The 17,073-nt window shown below is 37.8% G+C and overlaps 1 protein-coding gene across 17 annotated transcripts in view; it reads left to right on the top strand.

Moving 5' to 3' along the window:
- The window catches only part of TENM2 (teneurin transmembrane protein 2), a 712,099-nt gene that overhangs the window by 199,886 nt on the left and 495,140 nt on the right, over window positions 1-17,073 (top strand). For 2 of the 17 annotated variants that reach the window (XM_083718510.1, XM_083718512.1), the window contains exon 1: window positions 4,152-4,519. The exons of 13 other annotated variants lie outside the window; for them this stretch is intronic. The gene's annotated coding sequence lies outside the window, so the exon portion shown is untranslated. Of the gene's footprint in view, window positions 1-3,781; window positions 4,520-17,073 lie in introns of those variants that run through there. 2 more of the 17 variants (XM_083718516.1, XM_083718517.1) reach the window with 2 other exon arrangements.

Genomic DNA, 17,073 nt, shown 5'->3' on the forward strand with positions numbered 1-17,073 from the left:
ACCCTGCACTAATTAAAACTAAAGTTTCTAGCATGAAAGAGGTCCAAGTGACAGTATTTTAATAAGCAATGGTTGGTTTGTGTTACATAATAGTTACAGCATACAATCTTTCTGTGCTAACCTTATCGTACTTACTAAATGCTTGTACAGTAGTACACACTTGTAACAGAGCCACATATTATCTTAATAAGAAGTATAAAGCTAGGATTAAATTTCATTCATCTCTTTAGCTAATGCATTTCTAAAATCAAGTTAAATAAGCAGTTGGCTGAGCACACAGGTCACGTTAATAAGTTCTGAGTCCAAGATTTAAGAAGGAGAATATCTTGATTCCTTTATGGCCATTTGAAGATTATATAAAGGGCTTTATAACCATAATTTGCTTTTCTATTTAAACAAGGAATGTTTATGAGTAAATATAGTCTCAACTCCTATAGAAATTATAATATTTAGCATTAGTATTAACCCAAATTACCTTCCAAATAGTAGATAATAAAATATAAATCTTTTTAAATATGTACTGTATCTCATATTTCTATGTTGCAATCTTTTATTGCAAGCAACACCCAACACAGCATAGAAAGCAAAAAAATCCTAAAATAAAAATGTCATGATTAAAATCATCAACAGAAATTTAAGCATGCATATGTGGCTTTCAAAGTGAAATTATAGAAATAATAATAATTTGCTAGTCCATATAGTTCTTTTTCCTCCTTAATATTCAATATTCCCTTATGGATCAATTCTTCCTTCTGCAGGGTGCTAAACTGAATTGATAGTGCACAGTAGAGGTTACAGTTTGACACTGTAAATGCTCCTGCATGCCACTTTTCATTAATGTTCCAAATGTGGATATGTTTACCAGTGCAAGATTGTAAGATATGTTTAGTGGATAACGGCTGTTCTCTGTAAGGTATTACTCCTTTCAGCTGCTTATGATTTGATTACAGTCAAAAAGGCTTTCACAGTAGCCTTAATTATAAATGGAGCATAGTAATCTGAAACCTGACATCACACAAACTGTAATCTTCCTCTGTCAGCATCAATTTAAAGGCATTCTCCTTCCTTCCTACCGTTCTCATCTCTACCCCCCCCCCATTTATTTTAAATGCTGATTTGATCTTTCTGCTTATCCTTTTTTTTTTCGGGGTGTGTCCTACAATAATCCTTGTTTTCATTAGAATATAGGGCAACACACATAAAAGTACTATTATCCTTAGGTGGGCACTATTCTCCCAGAATTTTCCACCATTCATTAAGCGTGTGAACTGTTCTGTCAATATTTATGATGTTAGCACAAGCCCTTGATTGAGTTACAAACTTGTATTCAATTAGAGGGCATGTAATTTTGTAAATATTAATAGCATAAAATAACAAAGGTTTTCTATCTGTGGTACCAGTCCTGCTCCATGTCTACCCAAATAATTTTTCCCCAGGATGAGCTTACAACAAAGCTAAAAGGAAGAGAAGAAATCAATGACAGGCTCTCTTTTCTATTTATGTCACCCTTTCACATTCAGCATTGTGGTTAGAGCAGCTTTAAGAATGAGTTGAGTATTTAATGGAATAGCAACAATAGTTGATGTCAATTGGAAATGAAAAGGACTAGCATAGAATTTAATCTATATTATCCCAGAAATTGGTCAGAGCATGCCCCAACCTCATTTTAGCCTTGAAGGATAGACCTGTAATAGTGTGATATATAGTTCTCCAGACATAATAGATAGAGGGTAGTCTTTCTCTGTGTTGTGGAGGATTGCTGAGAGATTGCAAAGAAGAACAAAATAAAACATCTTATAAAATAGAGAGAGTTCTGGAAATGATGGAACATTGCTGGAGGAGGGGGGAAGTAGTGCTCCAGATATTCACAGTATTTTTAAAATCCCTACAGAAGTGCTGTTGTGCTTGTATAATATGACTAGTGATGTAGTAGAGTTGTCCTCAAGTTTCCTGTTTAAACAAACATTGTTGATTACTAAAATAACACTAAATTATTTTAATATAAAATGCAATTAAGATCTAGGGCCTCTAAGAACAGTCAACCATCTTATCAATATCTCTGGGAGACAGATGGCCCTCCTACAATTATTAACTCTTCACTCTCCCAGTGGAGTTGCATGCACTTTACTCCAAGGAAGTACTTGGTGTTTGTTGCCACAGATTTTACAGGCACCATCCAATAGGTACCCAGCTGCTTGTGTAACCACATTTTACAGAGCTTTCTCTACCACAATGGTATTGCTGGTGGTGGTAGTATAATTCCCCAGTGTCAATGTATTGCACTTTGAACACTTAGGAAGCTCACCATTTTCATAAAAATACACCCTTGGCAGAAGACATCTGGATTCCCCATAGTGACTGAGTAACTGCTGCATTTTAAAGCCTCAAAAGGAACACCATTTTGGTTGTACTATGGCCCATCAGCCTCCGTCTGGGCAGCCAGACAAAAGTACCTCCCCTTGGATCCCTTTAACGGATACCCTGATTCCTTGGACCGGGGTGGGGTGTTCCCAACTCTGTCCGCTTAGACTCGGGATCCAACCTAATGCCTTATCCATCACTTGAGTCGACCCCAAACTACTCACATCTGCAACCCCAATCCCTAATGCCACTGCACACATCAAGCAACCAAACCTCATTGCCAGCTGACAAAAACGCACCAAATTGGGTCTGTATAGAGCCCCATTGTCAAATCTGATGCCAGGATGCCAAATGATCTGGTCCTGAGTGCCAACATGTGCTGCATCACCTTGTCCATTGACTCATGTTCCAGCAGTTCTGATCACAGAATTGTCATTACTGGGTGCATTGTGTACAATGCCTTGAGGTCCAGTGCTGCTGCGAATGTGAGGTTGATGCCTTTCTAGTTTACCAGATTATTTTCACCTAGCTGAATGATCGGGGCATCTGGCAGGCTCACTACTGAATTGCATGAGGTCAGATAAGGCTTCAGGCCTTCCCATGTCATACCCCTTCGACAAAGCCATGTAATATGGCCTCAGCCCATGTGTTCAGGCTGAGGTGTTGGCCCCATGGTGTTTGTGTAGCTTGCATCCATATCCAATATACAATGTTGGGATCACAGATCCACACAATCCACAGATCCACACACTCAACAGCAAGCTTTTTTAGCTCCAGCCATGCTTTCTCACCTTCTCCATTTTATCAGGAATGGGTGTTTGGGTCATGGAATAACCAAAAGAAATAAGTTATAGGGATATAATTGTATAACAAATGTCTCTTTAACCCTGGATCTAGAAAACAGTGGAATTTTAAATGAAGCAAGTAACAAACATTTGTCCCTAGGATGTAGGTTGTAGGAAAATGGAGCAGGGGGAGTAGGGAACAGAAAATTGAGCATAAGGGGGGAGAGAGCGTTTCTACCTGAAGAGCTATAACACAAATAACATGCTGACTTAGTTCACATGATCAAATCCTTGTTTAATATGTCAGAGTACACACAAACTCATATTTAGGACGGTATGGGTGGATCCCTCACACAGGGTGCCAAGTCGAGGAGGTGCAAAATTGAGAAGACATAATTTAGACAATCCATTTCGGAGTGCCAAATTTTGGGCTCCCACAGAGCATCATATGCAGATTCTACATTTGAGTGGGAAAACAAGCTAGGAAGCTGCAGTCAACCATTTTGTGCAAACCAGGAACTGTGGATAATGGCCTGCAAACACCCAGGAAGTGAAAGCCAACTTTAAATCATGGTTTCATATCTTAGCTTGTTTAGAAACCATTAACCATAGTTTCCTGATTCACACCTAACAGGAAGCTATATGTAACTGCAGCATCATGGTTTGCTTCTCCACTCACGTGAAGTGAGTAGCAAAGTAAGAGCTCAAGCATATCCTGATTTATTAAGCCAAATTTGATCATGTCATTGTGTTCATTTTAACACTGGAAGAAAATTATATATTACATGTGGACTGTGTCTCAGAACATTAACATTGACAACCATGACAGAGGAGGCAGCCAAAGCCTATTTAAACTAGAGGGAGATTATTTATATGCCTTGCTGCTCACCTCCTACTGCTTAACTTCCTGCTTGGCCTAAAATGCCAAGAGATAGCTTTGGCTTTAACAGAAGCATCATGGGAATTGTAGTCATCACCACAGGGAACTCTGCTGATTATCAGTGCCCACAGCTGCCCTTTATAGGCCTACAACCTTTTGTTTCTGTGCACTGGGAACAGTGTCCAAGGCAAAGGGAGGGCCGGGAGAAAAGAACAGCATTCCTTATTAACTTGAAGAGGAAGACAACATATGGCTAAATAAGAAACAGGTATTTCAGCTGACAAACCTAAGCCTAAACATTATGTTGGACTGAGGAAAATACCCCGAGTCTGATTACAGGCCTACTCATTCACCTGCGTTTGCCTCAAGACTTCATATGACATTCAAGTCAGGGGATTTCTGCCAGTTCTGCCAGTATTTACCTTGATGAATAGTGAGAGAGGGGATTGAAGAAGCTTAAGCTTTATTCCTTACCTCCAGCCTGAAGAAACAGGTACTTTTATATATATATATAAACGGGACATCGGTTATTATTTGAATGATCTGATTGGTGGTGTTGGGTTGGAGCTGTGCTACCCTGTTTTGTAGTGATTAGTCAGCATGCATGAACATGCTGCACATTCACAATAAACCACAATAAGTGTTTGAAAGACCCTTTATAAATGAGATATGGAAACTCTCTCAGACTAAACCATTCTTTAGACTAATGCATAGTATCACAGTAATAATTGGATCCAAATAATTTGGGTCCCAAATAATTTAGACCCAAATATATGCAGGATATCAGAGACAACCCTTGTCCAAATTCCATGTTTAGGAGTAGTACATCCCACGTATCTACAAAAAATAGGAGGCCTTTTCTATGATGGTGCCACAACTGTGAAATACCCTCCTGATTGTGGTACTCTTGGAACTTAAACTATTCTATCTGGCACCAGATTAAAACCTGTTTATTTGCTCATGTATTTTAGATGGTGGTGTTTTTAGTTGGTTGAATGCTTTTATTCCTCTTAATTTTATTGTATCGCTGCTTGCGTTTTATATTTGTGTCCCACCCTGAAAAGTATTTTTGGGTATAGGTCAATTTATAATAATTTAAAATAAGTATATAGACCTGAGATGCTTTAAATTCTGTGCTCACAATGCACTTATGTGCTGTATTTTTAAATTGGTAGAACTGCTTGAAAGGAAATTTGTTAACGTGAAGTAATAAAAAGGCTACTTTACATTTCCATAGCTTCAAAATATTAGGAATGATACATTTTCTTGAAATAACAAGTGAGGATTTGATACAATTTTTTTTAAGGAAAGATATCTGAAGGTTTATTAGCCTGACAATTTGATGCTACTCTTGGGGACTACATGATTCCTTGTCCATTCCTTGACACTCTGAAGTCCTTGTTGTGACATGGGCTACAGGGTCCTGGAAAGTGCATGCTTTGCATAAGTGTGACACCAGGTTTGATGTCTAGCATCTGCATTTTATTAATTTGGGAAGAATATATTGGTTTGATATTTTCAGCCATCAAATGGCAGTCAGAACCATTATAATGTGATAGGAAAATAAATGATAGCTTTGTTAAGATTTACTTGGTAAAATACATGCCCCATTGTTCTGAAGCCTCCTATAGCAGCTCAGCCCTTTATACTGTGCTTTCCCTCCTGCAGCCAGACATTTCTACTCCTTTCTTATTATGGTCTCTATGTTCTTCTGTATCTCCAGCAGAACTGAAGAACATGTTCTTCAGAGAGGTGGTTGTTGTTTGATTCCCTGGTGGGCAGGGTTTAAGCGCTGTAAATCTCCCAACCATGCCTCTCTCATTAAATATCATTGCTTACAGCCTTTTATCCCATTGTAGAAATTGCCGTGTGAGAACTGGCAATAATGAGGATGGGGATAGATCAGTCAACATGTGTCCTAGATATCTTGTCTACATTTTGCGCTGTCATCATTCATGTTTCATCACAAATTCCACAGTGACAAGCTAAAAGGTTACCATTTAAAATGGTGATTAATGTAGTTGTGTTTGAAATTAGATCCACTGCAAATAATATGAACATAGATCTTATAAGTTGTTTCCAGTGCCTTTCTAAACTGGGGAACAAAGTGTGTTGCACATGTTCTTGGGTTAAAAGCTCAATGAGCATATGCTGGGGTTAATTATAATTCTCCCTATTTGAGATTACTAGGGAGGTGAAAGGAAAAAGGTTAGGAAAGAGAACCACAGCTGACATTTATAAGCTTATCTTAATTAATATATTTCTGTCCGGTGCATGAAATTACTTCCTCCTTTGCATGTGTCTGCATTAAAGCTATGTAGAGATCTGTGAGCAATAAGCGTATCTGTACTTTTAGACTATAGTAGCAATACTTCCTTGTTAGATAAAATTATTTCATATACTCAAAACTGAATATAAGGCATAAAATAAACAAGACACTTTGACTTCAGGTTAAGTACTTAATTCGTTCCGGAGGTCCGTACTTAACTGAAATTGTTCTTAACCTGAAGCACCACTTTAGCTAACGGGTCCTACTGCTGCTGCCGTGCCACCGGAGCACGATTTCTGTTCTCATCCTGAAGCAAAGTTCTTAACCTGAAGCACTATTTCTGGGTTAGTGGAGTCTGTAACCTGAAGCGTATGTAACCTGAAGCGTATGTAACCTGAGGTACCACTGTATAAAAAAGCAAAACAGACTAGCTAAAAATGTGAATGACAGGAATGACAGAAGACTAGAACGTGATAGAATGAGGAACCCATGTGTTTTCTTAAGGTGTGAGACAGATCTCAATAACAGCTGGACTTTATATTTTCAAAAAATGGAGACGCCATTGTTTCCTTATCCCATAATTCTATGGGTGACCTGATAACTGCAGCACCTAACAGGGACTAGTTTATTGTTTGCCATCTCCATCTTAAGACTGCATTTAAATGCAGACCTCATGACTACAATATCCAACCTAATATTTGTATTTTTTTGTTTTTGATTCCTCATCCATCTCATCCCCTGCTTTGTGTACCATTTAGCCTGATGAAGAGTTCTGGGAAACTATTAAGATTTCCTATTTTGTGATATTTTGGGTGGATCTTAATATGCATATAGCCCTCTTGTGTATTTTAATATTGGCTCTTATGGACCAATGCAGCTGTATTTCCTTTTTATGCAGCTTAAAAGTAACATCCAGCTACTGGAAATATTGGTTAGTGTCATATTGATTCAGGTAAAACTACGGTAATTGAGCTAGAAAACTGGATGTTCTTGGAAGAATAGGTGACCAGTAGGAAAACAGACCATAATCCTTCTGATTCAGCCCTAGTGATAGAATTTTAGAGGAAGACAGTGTTCCTTTGACAAAATTACAATACAAGTCCTGCATGTATTCAAAACATATACCAAGCTAGATTAATATATGTATTAACATCAGCAATTAATTATTTGAAAGCATTACATTGCCTGCAACATTTGATACAACTGACAGAATTTAGCATACTGAATTAGCATATTGCAGTGTACTGCTATGGATGACCTATTTCTCTGTATCCTTTGAGAATTAAGATAGAGGAAGCTCTTGCAAGAGAATCCTTGACCTCAGCAGTTAGGCAGCAAGTCGATGGGTAGATGAAATACTGTAATCTCTATCAGGGCAGTGCAAGAGAACAGGGACGTTTGTCAGCATGAAGCAACCTTTAATTTTCTGTTTGTATGACATTGACTCAGACTTGGCTCATGTTCTCCAGTTCTGTATAAAACTTCATAATTATGAAGTGCACACAAAGCCACATTCATACAAATTACCAAGTTTCCACAAATTTTCTCATCATGGTTGCCTTGGCAAATGTCCCTTCTGCAAATATCTGTCCCTCCAGTGATAATCTTGAAGCTGGGTGCAACAGGGATGAGCCTCCATTTTTCCTCCTGAGCTATGGACTAAGATGGAGGGCAGGGGGTTGTTCCTATCATACTGGCGTCGAATGTCTGATGCCAAAGACAACACAAGGGAGGGATAAGCCCAGCCATAATTTCTGACCACTGCAAAATGAAAATATACATTCAAGTTCCTCTAACCTAGCAAGGCTGAGCCATTTAAAGGGCACATCTACTGCATACTGATTATATCAGCTAACCACTTGTTGTGAGGGGATTTTTTTACAGTATAGCAGTGAGCACAATAGTTATATATGATGATCTCTCGATTGGTTCCCATCTAAACAACTATAATTAGAACTGCAAATGCTGCCTGATGTGGTATATATCTAGCGCCAAAAAAGGGACATCTGTGTATTGGAACCCGAAGTGTGCAAGAACCAATCAAGCTGGATTTTCAAATTCACATTGTTTCTTCTTTTCATGATAGAGCACTATGATAGCAGTTCTGGACACACACACACATGGTATACAGGAAAGTGAATGCTTTGGAAAAACTTGGGAATATTTTGGGGGGTTGCTGTTTAATATTTTCATACATGAGCTCAGCAGTACCTGCAACACACAATCTACAATAACTGTAATAAAGTGTTTGTAACAAAGCGTTTGCAAGCTTGGTGTAATGGAGGGGGTTGGTATTGCATGGTAACAAGATGACTTTTTTCTAATACGGTTTTTAAATGTGATATTTGGAAACCATGATTTTAGTTTTTAGGTATCTTATTTAATCCAGCCATAATACAAACACTAACATTTGCTCAATCTACTTTATAAAATGTAGGATGAAGTTCTTACTTTAAGAAGGGCTTTGGTTATACAGTATGTTAAAAGAAGGAAAGTGGGTCTCATGTTGGGTTTCAGTCTGAGGTAAGAATGTGTGTATCTCCTCAAGTGATAAAATGTGAGAATGCCTTTCCTGGATATTATACTTGAAGCATGAAAACTAGATGCACAAATCTCTGCCAGATCCACTTTCTGCTGACTTGCCATAATGTTGAAAGCCCCTGAGAGTAAAAGGGAGATGTTTTAAACAGGAAAGGTTTTCCTTAAAGATGTAGGTAGGTAGCTGACCCTGAATAAAGTATCCTTCACTTTCAGTTCTGACTGAAAAAACTACTAAAGACTCTTTCTAGCTCTTTTAACATTGGAATCATCTTTAAAATTCAAATAAATTTTGGAAATAGAATGTGTTCTAAATAAAGCAAAAGTCATGAAGCAAATTCCTGCAGAAAATACAGAGAACAGATAAATAAAACACACATTTCTGCATATTTTCAGTTGAAAAATTATGATAACTGTAAAAGTGCTTACTATAAGAAACACAAATACTGTGAGTATGTCTGTGGAATTAAAACCTGAGATGGAGTTGTAGCGTTATAGTAGATCACATATATTGCATGTAAAACTCCCAGGTTATTTCCCTGAGTTCTTCAGGTAGGACTGGGAAATATTCCTCTTGGATACCTGTTGCCAGCCAGTTTAGAAAATATTAGACTGAAGAAACGACACAAAATATGACAAGTTTTATAGAACATGGTTCAGCTTTATTTCCTGCACATGGAATGCAGCTTCCTATGAGATACACAATCACAAACATTGGAAGCATGTAGTTTACAGCTCATGGTTAGTGATGATTGAGCTTAACCCATTTCAGATGACACAGTATGCCAAACCTTGGCTTAGCTCAGTGCAGTACAGGAGCAAAAGGACCAGGAAGAAGCAGAGTGCCATCCCAGTAAGCCACAAGTTGACTTACCATATTGTGTGAATGAGGCCATTATAGATCTTTGTCCAAAATACATTCTTAGCCTTCTGAAATTTTACTTTAGTGTTAAATTAGATGTATTTTCAAGGAATAAATGAGTAACAGTATATATCTTTTTCAGCGTATATATATTTCTCTTCTTAATTAATTGAACATTATAGTCTTAGAGTAGATAGTGAATGTTAAATTAAGATTCTCACTTAAGGCACTTACCTTATTTATTAATAACCTACAGAATGTTGATGCATTTTTTGAGAAAGACATTTAAAAGGAGGGGAAAGGCTTTTTTAGAAAGAAAGGGCCTTACACTTAGTCAAAAATAATTTTAAAACTAAAAAAATCCATGAGGGATGGTCCAGTAAGTCCCTAATGTATGCCTTAGTTGCATAAAACTCTTCATGTGTAGGTGGGTAACCGATGGGGAGATGGATAGATCAGGCAAGTTGCTTGTGTTCTTCAACGAAACATGGTAAAAAGCCTTCAAATTATTTCACAAAGTTAAAAAGTAGTTATCATCCAGATCACATAAAGCTAGTTTGTTTTTCTTGTGATAATTGGGAAGGGGACTGTCTCAAAGGTAATTATAAAATTTATAATTGGGTGATTTATAAAGGCAAATTGAGAGTTTGTCTTCTGATCCCAGAACTGAACTAAACCCTGAACTCCATTGACATTTAGGCCTAGCTTGTAACAGACTTGCCCATGCCATCCTCCCCACACTTTCCCACAATTTATATTTAAAATGTGAATGTTCCAATGTTACCAACAGTAGATATTTCTCTTAAGTAGAATTCTATCAGTATATATTTTTTTCCTAAGTAAATTCAACTGACAAAATTCAATTTACTTGAGAAAATTTGGATGGATTATCTGGAAAGCATTCTTAGAATGGTACTGATGTTGAATCACTCGCTATTTCTTATACTACAATTGGTGCAAGCACTATAGTCATATGAATGAGCTCATTTTGTATCTCTTAAGTTATTACCAGAAGCAGGATTGTCCTGAGGGTGGTATTCAATTCTCTGATTCTTCCTTTATATTTGTTCTGTATGTAATAGATAAGCACATCTAGTGCAAGAATATGTGCTTTACTTACTAGTATTTAATGATAGATAATTTAATCTTTGTACATACTCAACCAAATAGTATTCTCATTATTTATTGTCCTATGAAACTGATTTTTTAAAGTTTACCCTAATGTAAATTACAGAAAAGCAGTGTATGGCACATGGATTTGTTTTTCTTTTCAGTGCTTTGATACCTAAGTCATCAGAGCTGTTTACATATCAGTTTCTCCCTCCCAGGTGCCTAATGAGGGCATTCTGCTATCTAGACTTAGTTTCTCAATGTTCCTCATGTGCTATGCCTGTGTGTTTGATTAAATGTATCTGGGCTACCTCTGCCAGCCTTACAGCAGCCTGTCCTCATGCCCAATACTGCCAGGGCTGTAGAGGATAGAGCTTCCCAGACACAAGACTAGAGTAATTCACCTACCATCATTGTGTTGCTTACTCCTGAACCTCGGAAATTTGGTTTCAGAAATGCATAGAAATGTGTGTCCCACACTAGAGTTGTAACAAACAAATATAAAAAATACATTTTAAGAATGCCTGGCTGGGGTTTGGAGATGTGAATGGCACAGTAAAGTCTAGCACATATATTTTAGCATAAGGTTTCATTGGTCAAAGTTCACTTAAATCACCAAATCACCTAAGTATCTGGATCCAGACTCATATACAACAATGTAGTGGTTAGTCTTTAAGTGCCATAATTTGGTGTTTCTATTACAGCAAACAAACGTGGCAGATGCCTAGTGGGACCTTTGATTTCTTCTTGAACAGCACTCCTCAACTCCACCTGCTCTAAAAATAGGTTGGCTTGCAGCACAGAAGAGGTTGAAGAAAGCAACTGTGAATAAAACACATGAACAGTGCTACTGACTGTGCAGGTGTAGTCATGTGGTTCTCTTGAGTGCAGATCTGATTTGTTTACCACTACACGCCATTTTATTTCAAAGTTTAGTTAATCCACTACAACTTTTGATTTAAGCAAACAAATGAGTCTTTTTATCTCAGAAGCTGCCTTTTTAGGGATACATTGAAACCCATGATATGTCTGATGATATTTTGCCTAGAGGAAAATATTTAGTGCCATCATCTCTGAAACGTTGGCACTAATAGTGAGCGAGTTTATAATATATGCAGGGGCATTGAGAGAAGAGATTTATTAGCTGCCATGTAAATAAGATGTGTCAACAGAACAGAACATTTAAATTGTGCGGTGTTTTCATGATGTAAAAAATACAGAGGTGAAGTGGGGGTTTAATTAAATATATACACAGAGGTTAAGCCAAGATGTTTAATCAAGGTATTTGTTAAAGCAGGATATAATAATGTCACGATAATGTTGTACAATAGTATCATATTGCATGATTCAAAATAGAAAGGCATGGTAGCATCAAACATTGCCATCACCTAGTGAATTGCTATGCTTTATGTAAAGGTATCAGAAGCTGCCTTAGGCAAAGTCAGATCATCATTCCACATGACTCTGTATTGTCCACTGCTGAGCAGTGGCTCTTCCTGGTTTCGGATATGGGTCTTTGCCAGGTGTCAGGGATTGAGGCTGGAACTGTCTGGATGCAAAGCATGTACTCAGCAATTGAGCTATGTTTCCCAATAGAAATGTAGTAGAGGACAGTTTAAGAAAACCAGCTTATTCCCTACAGCAATGCAATGGCCTTCAAAAAGCAATTAAGCTGCCTTCAGTAAACTGATATTCCTTCTCCAAGATCAATACTCAGCTGCACTTCTTACAAAGCTGATATGAAAATTTAAGTAATCTCCACAATTTAGGAGCTGACAAGGTAAAGGATAGTTAACTAGAATTAACCCTGATAGCAAAGACATGTGACAGACCAACATTTCATAACTCCATTGTAAAAGTGCAAATTGCTGATATTCTTCCTTTGCGGAAGTGGCTTGGGGGTAAAAAAAAGTTGCTGTGGTGTTTTTTTAACTGATCTGAATAAGTAACAAATCATTTGCAGAAACCAGTGACATAGTCTATGCTTCATATTTAACGTGTACGTACCACCTTTTCAAGTGAGCAAGTATCAGTGCACTACATAAATAGGAGAGCTAAAGATATAATTGCTGCAATTTAAACTGAAGTTTACTTCTGAGTGGAAGTTAATTTTTGTGCCTATTTTTAGTGAATAGTTTTTATTGTAAATAAGAGTTGGTAATCAGGCAAGTGATTTGTTGACACCGTTTTCATTTGTTATTGTATCATACAAGAAGTTTCTTTAATGTAGGACTATTTGATGGTACTCAGTCAATTATGGCTATGCATAAGAAGGAAGAATAAAAAGTAAACCTCTAAATTTCTGTGTCTAAAATAACCAGTTTGATTATTTTAGCTTCACTTATATCTTGCTCATTTTTTATGGGTAAGGCTGCAGTCCTAACAGTTTTTGGAAATGGCTACAGATTGTGATTAGCTGTTATTTTAGTTATAGAAGAAGAAACAAATAAATAAAATGCTAAAAATACAAAATTGTATTGTGGTTTTGTTGCCATCAGCAGGAATCAGTTTGATAGTAAACGTGGTTGTAGTTAACCAAACTACCTGCAGCTCAGTTAGCCAGTGAACTGGATTTTGTTGTATATTTTGTATTACAATTTGAATTGAAAATTGAATTGAATTGAATATGCGCCAGGTGCAATTTATTGCTGTGTTGTTTTTAATTAAAGTAGAGTTCTGGGTTTGTGTGCAGTTTAAACAGTATGGGTGAAAATAAGAAAATAAAAGAGAAATGTCTTGTGTTAATCATAAATAAAGGACAGTTGGCTGTTGCTTCACTTTTGTGGAAGCCTTGTGTTTGAAACATGTAACTTCAATATGATTGTTATATGTATAAAATGCTTACTAAATTTGTGAAATGTGTCTTAGTGGTTGTATATACTTGTGGTAGTTTGACATACGTAGTTATGATAAAGTGTTGTGCATATAGACTTGTCTTTCTTTTTAAATAATTTTTTTTCCAGCAAAATATGAACAAAGCATTAAACTTCCCCCAATTTCACTCGCTGGAACAGAAGTTTAATGTACTGTATCAGATTTTGTCATAAGCCTTCATTAGTGCCAGTCATCAGAGAGCTTGTTCAAATATTTTATAAAGGGGTACCATATTTTGATAAAATTGTCCACATCAGATATATTGTTCAAGGCATGCATCCTTTTTGTCAGTTGTTCAGATAAGGCAATTGTCCATACATTCTGTCTCCATTGAGTGATGTGTAGATGTTCAAGTCCTTTCCAGTTCTGTGCTGTGAGTAGACATAGACTTGTCATGTGGAGAACCTCTGGCTCTTGGGACTAATGAGGTCTCCCAGGCTTCCCATTTGGTCTGCCAGGCCATTTTGGCCAAGCCACATCTATATGCCACTCACCTGGCAGTATAACATGGTGTCTTGAAGTCTCAACAATCAGCAGATTATCAATGCTTAAATTACCATATTACCTGATGCCATTGTGCTGGATGATTGACAGGTGGACAGCCCCACTCACCTGCCAAATTTTGACTGTGGCAGATGGGGGGTTAAGGACCTGGTCCACTGGCTGGATCCAGTTCCCCACTCTTGCCTTATAATGATCAAACAGCTTTACTCTGTGCTCTATAGCAGATAAGAAAGACAATGTCTGTGGTTCACAACTGGCCAAACAAGTTCTTTTCTCCAGCACTCACATCTCTTTAATATTTAGATTCAATAATTTTAGGTCATTTAGTAGGACAGGCCTTGTGTGTGCTTTTGTGTATCTTCCAGTGTGAATGTTTATGTAACTGAAATGTGTAATGTTTTTGCCATTTCCCTTAATAAAGTTCCTAATCAGTGGTATTGTATTTTTACTTGGACTTTATCCATTCGTGTTATAAATGTAATAACAAATTTTCTAATCCTCTTTGAAGGCTCCTATTATCTTATTTGAAGTGTTTTCTATAAGTCTGCAACGTTATAGGGAACAAGATCATTCTATAGCCTTTAGCCATATTCCCTTTTACTATGAACTCATCAGCCTATTAAGGTTTCTTCTGGTCATTTGTTAGGTTTTGTTCTATTGTCTATTATAAAAGTGCTGCAGGAGGTGAGGCTGTTCTGATGAGCAGATTAACACCTTTGCCTTTAGTTCTGGGGTCAGGCAATTCATGCAACAGACTTTTAAGGAGCATTACATTCCTTTGTAAGTGTTTGGGGGTTTTTTAAATGTGGAATAAAGTAAATAAAGCTCAAAACTCCTGAAGATGTTACGGCAAGTTTTGTGAAAAAGAAAAGAAGAAAAGGGAGGGGTTAACCTTAGGGTAAATTCAAACTGCTAAAAACCAACCAATTGAAAAGTCAATCTCTGCTTTCAATTAAGCAGTTTTTAGGTCAGAAGAGACTGCTATATTATCAAGTGGTCTGCCCTTCTGAATATCAAAGTTATTTTCTATCAATAATACCTGCTTCAGTCTCGAAATGTCCACAAGGATATTCACCTTTTTATAGATTTAACTTGATGAAACATACAATTAGATCCTTTTTAAAAAAATTACCTATGCCTTCACTGGCAACGTTGCTTAAACTGGGAGAAATAGGTTTCACACAGTGGTCTGTTGGGAGATGAGGACTGAACACAGACTATTTATCATCCTATGCACACAAATGGGAGTAAGACCTGAACATAAGCCTCAGAAGGAGCAGCAGCATGTAGCAGACCCATTAGACTTAGTCCAAACAGAGGAGATGCAATAGCAAGGAATATGTGCCATTCTTCTGAGAAGCAGCCATTGGTGCCTGGACTTTGTGAAAGAAAGCGAAAGAGCTGTGCTAGAGGAGGGAGATAGAATTGTAAAGGAGTGGAAACATCAGGTCCTAGCTCCCAGTGATTGATAGCTAGCTGTATTGGGAGACATTAAAAAGCTAGCCATGGGCAGAGGATCACCATTCAGAGGGTGGCAACCCTGAAGGAGAGACTCCAAAGGGAATATTCACAAGTAGCCATGAGTTCAGTATAGTGGGCCCAATTTTGTGGAATTCCCTTCCAGCTGGGGTCAGACAGCCCCCCTTCCTGTTGAACTCCCACAGCTTACTGAATACTTTAAAAAAAATTATTCCAGGAGGCTTTTCAATTGAATTCTGAGTTTATAGTTTTAACTTATTTGTAGTCGTATTGTATTGTGTCTCTTGTATGCTGCTTAGAGTTTACTCTGATTAAATGGTATACAAATTGTTGAAATAAATAAAGTAGCTTCTGTGACTAGAAGTGCAAACACCCAGCTTTGGCTGCTTCACCAGCTACGATCGTTCCTAGACTTGGCTAACCATGTCTCAAGCTTTAGTCACGTCCTGAACAATGGTAACATGCTGTGCATTCAAGGACCACTTTTGAAGATAGTCTGGAGGCTGCAACCAGTGTACTAGGTTGGTAAGTGGGGAAGCCTGATGGCACCATGTTTTACCAATCTGAAAACACTGCATTGGTTGCCAGTAAGCTACCAGGCTCAATCCAAGGTATTAGTACTGGCATATGGATTCCTAAATGGCTTGGGATCCAAGTAGGTAAAGGAATGCCTTTCCCAAGATCAACCATGTTATGCCCTACAATTGGCAAGTGAGCCCCTGTTGCTGCCACCTGGATTATGCCTGGTTAGTACCGACTCATGACGAGTCCTGCTCAGTAGTGGTTCCTTATTTGTGGAATGTCCTCCCTGATGAGGCTGCTTTGTCTCTTTCATTATTAGCTTTCAGGAGGCAATTTCAAACATTTTCATTTATCCTAGCATTGGATGGCAGAAAGATACTGTTCCTGTCAAACTTGAAATTATCAGCTTTGAGAACAGGTGATTATTTTACATGTCTTAAATGGTTTTAATTGTTTTAAATATGTTTTACTGGTGTTTTATCAGTTAGAATCATAGAATTGTAGAGCTGGGCGGGACCACATGGGTACTGTATTTTCGCTCTATAAGACGCATCCAACCATAAGACACACCTAGTTTTTAGAGGAGGAAAACAAGAAACAAGAACAACACAAAGCCTCTTGAGCGAAGAGGCAGGAGTGCTCCAGCTGTGCTCAAGAGGCTTTGCATGACTTTCGCTGAAGCCAGGAGAGCAAGAGGGATCGGTGCGCACCGATCCCTCTTGCTCTTCTGACTTCAGCGATAGCTGCGCAGCCTGCATTCGCTCCATAAGACGTACACACATTTCCCCTTACTTTTTAGGAGGGGAAAAGTGCATCTTATAGAGCGAAAAATACGGTAATCTAGTTAAACCCCCTGCTATGCAGGAGCCTTTTTTCCACCGTGGTGCTT

This window comes from Podarcis gaigeae, assembly GCF_964106915.1.
Source record: "Podarcis gaigeae genome assembly, chromosome: 2".
NCBI lineage: Eukaryota > Metazoa > Chordata > Lepidosauria > Squamata > Lacertidae > Podarcis > Podarcis gaigeae.